We start from the raw sequence: 9342 nt of genomic DNA on the forward strand, positions 1-9342 counted from the left end.
TTATTGATGTCTTCGAGGAATAAAAGGACCCTGTATTTTTCTTGTTTTAAGATTTATGATTGCAGCTTTCTTTGGGATAAGAAACCTCTCCGTGAACCTTAGTGAGACCCCTGACAACTTTAGGCTTGAAATTATTTACCCCATACTTCATGACTTCTATTGTAACTGCATTACAGATAAGTGTTTCAGCATTTAAAGGAAAATAAATCGTAAAGTTTTCTGATAAAAAGTACTATCCGATATTTTCCAAATAAAAAAAATAAAATCATTAATCATGAAGTTGATTTAAATTATCGTATAGTCAAATCTAAAACGTCATGTGGCAAAAATCAGAACTAGTACCCAGCATTGATAGTAGCGCCCTCCTACACTGAACTGTCCTACCCGTGACATAGACAGGAGGGCGCCACCGTCAATACCGGATCGCTGGTTCCGATTTTTGCCATGTTGGAAACTATTAAGTTGAACGATGGTGGCGCCCCCCTGTCAATGAGTTTGGTGGGACAGTTCTGTCCAAAGTGGCAAAAATCGGAACTAATAATCCAGTATTGATAGTAGCGCCCTCCTGTCAATGTCATAGCTGGGACGGTTCAGTGTTGGATTATTGAGATCTTGATATTTTCGATATTAATGAAACAAAACTTTCAAACGTGAAGGCATTAAATTGTCACATGTCTGGAATCAAGTGTAAAATAAATTTTGTGTAAAAAAAAGTGTAACAAACATTTTATTTATGTATAAATTACGCGAAATCAATTCGAGTGAGAAGTGAGTTAGTGAACAGTGGTACGAGCCGAACAAGAAAGATAGAGGGTAGGCGGATTTTTTTGCCAACAAACTTCTACCCGCATTTACTTTTTACTTCAGTTCTTCCGCGATCATGGCGCATGCGGCTGTGCCTATTATTACGTGCTTTGTGACTGCCGAAAAAACTGTGCGAAATATTCACAGTGATATTTAAAAAAGGTGAGAATACAATTTAATTCAATAAGAATTGTAGTTTATATATGTTTTATTGTTACGTAGAGAATTATTTTCTTTTTCCTAATACTTGGGAGGGACATGGAATAGGTGAACTTATTAGGGACGAAAGTGTATGAATGTATTCAGAAGTAAGATTGGTGCCTAGACTTATTAGGTTTTGTCGCCACTGCCTCTAATGAATCCTGGGAATTGCCTCTGCCTTTGTTACTCGAAAAAAGAAGGTAACGAGGAATTCCTAACGACGAAATAAATACTGACACTGTATAGAAGCCGTGACAAATCTAGGACGAAAAGAAGTGGGACTTGGAAATTAACACGCAAACTTATCGGTACTAGACCCTCAAAGACCGGTAAAACAGCTAACGCATTGTCCAATCCAATTCAAATTCTTGCTTGCTCCTGACCCTTTTAAGGGCACTTAAAGACGTCCCAAATATTGCTGGCCCTACCATTACTTCGGGTCGGGACAACATATTGGCTTGTGGTGAGGAGTGGCGAAACTTTGTGGTCACTGAAACTCTTGCTGCATACGATCATAACGCAGTGTCAATAAAAAAAGGCATGACGCGTTTTTGAATACTTACTAGAGGTAAGTGATTCCGAAACCTGCGGCAGTTTCTTACGCATTTTTTCTTACAGTGTGGCTGCGGTCTACTCAGGATCATCATCAGCTCCAAGGATGTAGAAGAATGGTGCTGACCAGAATGCTGTATGCCTGGAAGTCTACCACCAAGGTGACTATAAGGTTAGTGCAGTTAATTGCTTATCTAACTGCAATAAGGGCTATCGTTTTTATACTTAACAGTTGGCACCCCTGGCGATTGACAGGACCTTACTCTACAGTGGCGCTAACTGGTGAGCGCTAAAACGATAGCCCTCATTGTGTACCTACCAATATTCTTCAAGCATCAAAAAGATTGATCGAAGTCTTTTGAGGGAATATTTTAGGTATTTTGCCGTCGACTCTATAGAAAGAAAAACAAAAGCAACCACATATTTAGTCGTAAGTCCTAGCACTAAGGCTAGTCCTCATGTAGACCTACAATGAACTCCGAGCTAACACTAATGAGCTCGGCCGCACCTTTGTCGCGCGAACTGCTGGGATTAAGGTACCGACAGCAAATAAAGCCCTAGTTTATTAAGAGTTCCCATAGTATTAAAAGGTAGTTTTTAGGGGTTCCCTACATTATTACTGAAAGTTGCTACATCGAATATCACGACAGCGAAAACGGTGTGACGAAGGGTCTTCATCATCATCATCAGCTCAGCCATAGGACGTCCACTGCTGAACATAGGCCTCCCTCAATGCTTTCCATATTGCCCGGTTGGTAGCGTCCAGCGCTTTCTTGCTACCTTTACGATGTCGTCGGTCCACCTTGTGGGTGGACATCCTACGCTGCGAATGGGCTTCAAATCGATGTAATGGTACCTTGTGTCCTCCATGTCGAATGTGCTGTCGTGACTCTCGATGAAGAACTGTAAGCATACTTACCTACTTTTTTAGTTTGTCGTTGTCTGTAAAAAAATAAAACCACATATTAAGTAAGTCCTAGCACTGAGTCCTCATGTAGACCTACAATGAACTCCCGAGCTAACACTGATGAGCTCGGCCGCACCTTTGTCGCGCGAACTGCTGGGACTAAGGTACTGACAGCAAATAAAGCGCTAGTTTATTAGGGCTAAAAGGGGAAAATCTTATTTCCCCGTTTTTTCTTTAGTTGACCGTTCTTTAGGAAACAGGTGTACCTAGGTAGTAACAAGATAATAATTTTTGTATTGCGTTCGATTCTATACGAAGTGATAGAGGGTAGCCTAACCCCATGAACTGCTGGAGAGTTTGATGTCACGAAACTACGAGTTTATCTACGGGTAGATCTGGAATAATCTTGATTAAACTCGAAACTTAAGCTGACCTATCTTCATTAACCTAGTGTACAAGTACTCCATGTGTCGTGCCACTCGATGAAGAACTTTGAGATTATGACTGTCTACTTTAGTTGCAGTTTCCAGTTCCACTTAGGCATAACGGAGCGAAGAAGAGAGATGTGTCCGTTCCGCTCCGCCTTGGTGGAAATTGGGCCTTAGTAGGTATATCTGTAAAAAAATAAAACCACATACTAAGTACCTAAGTCCTAGCACCCAGTCCTCATGTAGACCTACAATGAACCCCGAGCTAACACTAATGAGCTCGGCCGCACCTTTGTCGCGCGAACAGCTGGGATTAAGGTACCGACAGCATATAAAGCGCCAGTTTATTAGGGCAAAAGGGGAAAAATCATATTTTCCCTTTTTTTCTTTAGTTGACCGTTCTTTAGGAAACAGGTGTAGGTAGTAACAAGATATAATTCTTGTACCTATTGCGTTCGATTCTGTACGAAGTGATAGAGGGTGGCCTAGCCCCATGAACTGCTGGAGAGTTTGACGTCACGAAACTACGAGTCTATGGTTTTACGGGTAGATCCAAATTTATCTGTGTCTATCACAAAAGACAATGCCGGAAATTGGCGTCTTTTGTTTTTCGCGCGGCCATCGACCAAACTTTGTTTTTTGATTACAAAATAGTGTAATAAACCAAACTTACTATGACATGTATACCTCTAAACTCAGTCTGAACTGAGTTACGAGCATTAGAAGTTTGATGATTTTCATACTAGATTTGCTTTTTGCGCGCAAAGTTTTGTAAGAAATTGCAACAAAATTGTAGTGAGATTGTATGTGCAAACAAACAATACCATCCATTAAAGGCTCCAGACATCAGTATGGAGCAGAATCAGCGCAAAAAATAGCGCAATATTTTGTTGCAATTTCTTACAAAACTTGCGCACAAAAAGCAAATCTAGTATGAAAATCATCAAACTTCTAATGCTCGTAACTCAGTTCAGACTGAGTTTAGAGGTATACATGCCATAGTAAGTTTGGTTTATTACACTATTTTGTAATCAAAATACAAAGTTTGGTCGATGGCCGCGCGAATAAAAAAAGACGCCACTTTCCATACAAAATCTGGCATTGCCATTTGTGAAATGTTGATATGATTGTCTAAGAATGATTTAGCATATTGTTTGGCCTAAATCTAGACCACCTAATAAATTCTCAATTACAAATGGCAACAACTCGCACTAAGCGTTTCGATAACTCTTTTATAATGCGAACAGCTCGGGACTGGAATTCGCTGCCTGCTGCTGTCTTTCCTGAACACTATAATCCGGGCCTTTTCAAGGCGAGAGTGAATAGGCACTTACAGGGCAGATATGTATACCATCCTAGACTGCATCTCACTTATCACAGTGCGATTGCGGTCAAATATCTGCTTTGTCTTACATTAAAAATAATTTTTTTTTGCAAATATTTTAGTGATTTTTACTCTGACCGTACTGAGATAATTAAAATGACCAGGTGCGGATTACGGTCATTCATTAGCATCCGCAACAATCCAACAATGCATGCTAACAGTACACGTGTTTCGTTTAAAGTTTATTGTAATTTGTGTTCACTCTATAAAATTAATTTTAATTTATTTAGCTGTATGACGGTTCATTATTGTCAATAGTTTTTTACAGAATATGAGTAGGTATAATATACATTTGGTGTACGAGTAATGTTAGGTACGCCAAATACGAGTATTCGGAATTAGGTACTTTTATAGTTTAATAAATTGCAAATTACTACTGATTAATCAATAAAATAGAGTTAACAAAGCAATTATGTGGTAGGTAGAGTATTGTACTTCTACGAGTATGTAGTGCCTATGAAAAAGTACTCTTGAAAAGCTGGCATTAAGAATAAATAAATAAATATCCTTGGACATTTTACACTACGCTTCTAGTCCCAAACTAAGCAAAGCTTGTACTATGGGTACTAGAAAAGGGATAGGTATAAACATACTTAAATACTTGTTTTTTATGTTATAATTTTTCTTTTTATACAAATAAATTATATTGAGCAGTTGAGTTCATGTAAGCAGGCGTTACTGGCTATTATTGTGCACATCTTACCCCCTTCACCGTGCAACTTACTCTTGTATTGTGTTGGTTGGTATGTATTGGACATAGTTTCGTAGTTCAGCTTTGTCCTCGCCTCATTGTTTAGCCAACTCGCACAAATTTGGGGAAACTGTGGCTTTAAGGTGTATTCACATCATTTTATAGTGAGACATGCGCGCTACATTTGTATAAAATCACAAAAAGTCTTGTTAAATGCAAAGTAAAAAATATTCAAAGATTAAAATTCAAACGGATAAATCTTTTACATCTTTACAGCTAGTCATTGAACTAACATCTCAATGTACATTCGAATAAATCTCTCGTACAACTTTATCGCGTCTAAAGTGATCCGTCTCGCGAAAGTCGTTTAAAACTTGAACGACGTCATAAACCGAGACAAAGCTCCTATAAAATGATAAAGTTCCAGACACTCGTTCCTGAATATGTGAGATGTGCTCCCGATCAAATTGTAATGGGATTCGGGGTGAAGGCATACGGGAACGCGGTACGTGCGGGAACGACCGAAGTATTCATTGTAAACGCGTCTGGTTACCTTGGAGTGTAACTCAAATTTTGCCTCTGATTATTAAGAGAGAGCAGAGGTAGCAAAAAGGCGCTGGACGCAGACTGCTACCATTCGATCAACATGAAAATCATTGGGGGAGGCCTATGTTCAGCAGTGGACGTCCTATGGCTGAAATGATGATGATGATGAATAAGAGAGAGTCGTCCTCTTGCAGTAGAGATTTAATTAAATGCTGATGACGATGGCTGTCTTGTAACACGAGACAATAAACCACTGGAGGGTTATCAAGCAGTCTATTCAATGTTCACTAAAGTGCTACAAGTAATACGACGTGCAATAAGCTGTTATATTGTAACAATGAGTTACAATAAAACAGACCATTAGTTTACTACTTTACTCCGTAAGTATTCGTTTAACATTCAACGGGTCAGTAGTCAGCAGACCCCATGACATTATAATTTTTCGAACGTCTCAGCGTTCCCGTCCGGGGTTTGCTCCCGTGTGTTTCCACCGATATTTCGCATTTAGCCCGCATTCGCGCTGTATTTTAATGCGTCGCATCCTACTTGCGGCTTCCGAGCATGATTGCTTACGCTTCGAATGGTTTCGAACCTCTCACGTCTATTATAGTAGTACTATACAGGCTGTTTATTGTGTAAACAAGTGAAGAATTTGTAAAAATGTAAGTTATTTACGAACAATCCTACAATCTTTCAAGAAGAGAGCGTATTCACTCCTTAAAGGCCAGCAACTGTAACTCCCCCGGAACTGCGGGTGTCTATAGGCAGCAGTAATTACTTACCATCACGTGATCCATCATCATCATCATCATTTCAGCCATAGGACGTCCACTGCTGAACATAGGCCTCCCCTAATGCTTTCCACGTTGATCGATTGGTAGCGGCCTGCGTCCCGTGATCCGTTTGGCGACAATAGCCCAAATTGTGATGATGAAGGAATTGCGAACTCGAAATCTGAGGAATTGCAGGTTTGAATCCCGTCGCCACTTGACTCTTGTAGTGAACCAACTGGTAATACATGTTATTTACGAGTACCTTACCACGGGATTAACGCAGATAACTAATATTCTTCTTAAAAAAGACATTTTGCAAGCTTTGATTTAACTTGAAATGCATGTATGTAACTATTTTGTTCAGATGGAATCTTGCAAGCTGAATTAGACCCACTTCCTGACAACGGATTATTGTTGTTGTTGCGTTGTGTAGAAGCGTTTACGAATACTTTGGCCGAATGCTAATGACACAAGTAACAAATAAGTAGAGACCATAAGCGATGCCAGCAACGTATTGAAATCTACCTAATTTATTGAAGGCGCCTCGATGGGAAACTCGGGGCTTAGCGAACAACCAATTTGGGGGCGTAATGAGCTTGACTTTTCAATTTGCATTTATTAAGCCTTCCCTTTGGCGTGAATACGTCGTAAACAACGTGTTGCGCCCAGATTGGTGGAGATAATGAGGAGGAGAGGTTTTTCCGATGAAGGTGAAATAAATATCTTTGGACACACACAAGTCCCAAACCAAGCAAAGCGTGTACTATAAGTACTAAACTACGGATATAAACTTAATCATCATCACTTCAGCTATAGGACGTCCACTGCTGAACATAGGCCGCCCCCAATGACTTCCACATCGCCCGGTTGGTAGCGGCCTGCATCCAGCGCCTTCCTGCTACTTTCGTCAGTCCACCTTGTGGGGGTGGACTTCCCATTAAACTTAATGAAATTCTGTTTTTACATACATAAACATCGAATACATTCACCAAACAATATTTTAAGCACATTAAAGTTTGTATTATTCTGGGATTGAACTATTCTACTTAGATGCTGAATAATTAGGAATAGACTAACATCCGTATTAACAAACGATGCTTGCAATTGAACGCACAGCGTTGAATAGAGTTCTGTGATTGGTTCGTGTGTGACCCTGTGCGTCCACGCGCACTGGGAGACCTCATAGTAATTTTTGTAAATACGGGCGCTAGACTCTTGTTAGGTATACTTGGTTTGAAATTTTACGAGTCCACTGAAAATACGAAAACAGTACATACAAAGTAAGGTTTTTATAACTCCTTGTTTAAAAATAACCTTTAATATTCCGACATGTCACTGAAACAGGTACCTCCCACCACCCCCAAGTTTCACACGAGTAAATCGCCATTTAATTCGAACAATCACATATCTCTGGCACCATTAGGTACTTAATTTAAACAAAACGCTTTTAACATTTTATGAATTAGCCGGGCTTTCAGAATGTTCGTTATTAATACGATGAATCGGTCTCCCGTGATATTTTTAGTACTCATACATTTACCATCGGCAAATGTTGGAATTGTATCTGTCTACAATGGAAATATTTACCTTTTCATATTAATTCCAGAGGTTGTTACTATGTAATCGTAGTCCGTGCTAAAAGGCTTTGGAAAATTATGAGAGTGAATGTGATAAAAACTACTCAAACAGAGATTAAACTACTGTCATTATATGCCCGTATTCACAAACGATGCTTGCTTAAGTGAAGCAGCAAATCGAACGCACAGCGTTGAATAGAGCTCTGTGATTGGTTCGTGTGTCACCCTGTGCGTCCACAAGCACTGTGAGACCTCATAGTAATGTTTGTGAATACGGGCGTTAGTCTTCCAGCGACGTGGCTTTCAGCTTGGTCCACGGGACAAGTCACTGGATTGAATTTTTAAATGTTTTTTCTTCAGGCAACTAACAGTATTTCGCTTTGAAATCGAAGAAGATATAACACGATTGTTTATTTGTGATAAGGTGTATTAACATTATTAACTTCTATAGTGTCGTTATAGTCACATTATTTTCAGTCCACAGCTCTTGATATGTGCCTTATATAACTCATATAGCTCCAACCCGAGGCGGCTTTAGGTGACCTGTTTACCAAATATAGGCTATCACTTATTTATTAGGTTAACTACAAAACATAGTTTCACGATTTCGCCTATGTTCTATCAAAATGATAAATTAATATCGTTGAGGCCAATATCGCAAACAGAATCTATACTAATATTATAAATGCGAAAGTAACTCTGTCTGTCTGTCTCCCTTTCACGCCTAAACCACTGAACCGATTTTGATGAAATCTATTAGATACCTACTAATATTATAAATGCGAATGTAACTCTGTCTGCCTGTCTGCTGTCTGTTTCGCTTTCACGCCTAAACCACTGAACCGATTTTGATGAAATTTGGCATAGAGATAGTTTGAGTCTCGGGAAAAACTTATCCCGGTTTTTGAAACAGGGACGCGCGCGATAAAGTTTTTCTGTGACAGACAAAATTCCATGCGGGCGAAGCCGCGGGCGGAAAGCTAGTTGTTAATATATTTATTAATATTACATCTAATTATAGTTCCAGGGATTTCCGATAAGATATGATGCTCTGATAACATTAATAAACAAATATTAACACGTAATAATAACGCGTCAATGAATAAGTCACATTTAACTATTTATTGACTCAGTTCAAAAACTTTCCGTAGACATTGGACTACATGTTCGTAGAAATAATAAACGTAGTTTCTGTTGCCGGATATCAAACCATTTCGTAGAAGTTGATCCAATGGGGGCTTTCGTGTGTGAATTTGCTACTAGAGGCGCTTGTGTCGCGTGAGGTCCAAAAAATAAATTTTTATTGATTTTAGCGGGCTTCGTGAGGTAAAATAAAATTTCTACATTTAATTTACTTGTTGAAAAGTGATCTTCGTTTCGCTTCGCTTCGTCGAAATTATCGCAAATATGGATTATTTGTCAATGAATGTGAACGCTATGAAAGCGGAATTACGAAAAAGAAGCACAAAAATAAGCGGT

The sequence above is a fragment of the Ostrinia nubilalis genome, chromosome 8, assembly GCF_963855985.1.
Source record: "Ostrinia nubilalis chromosome 8, ilOstNubi1.1, whole genome shotgun sequence".
Lineage (NCBI taxonomy): Eukaryota > Metazoa > Arthropoda > Insecta > Lepidoptera > Crambidae > Ostrinia > Ostrinia nubilalis.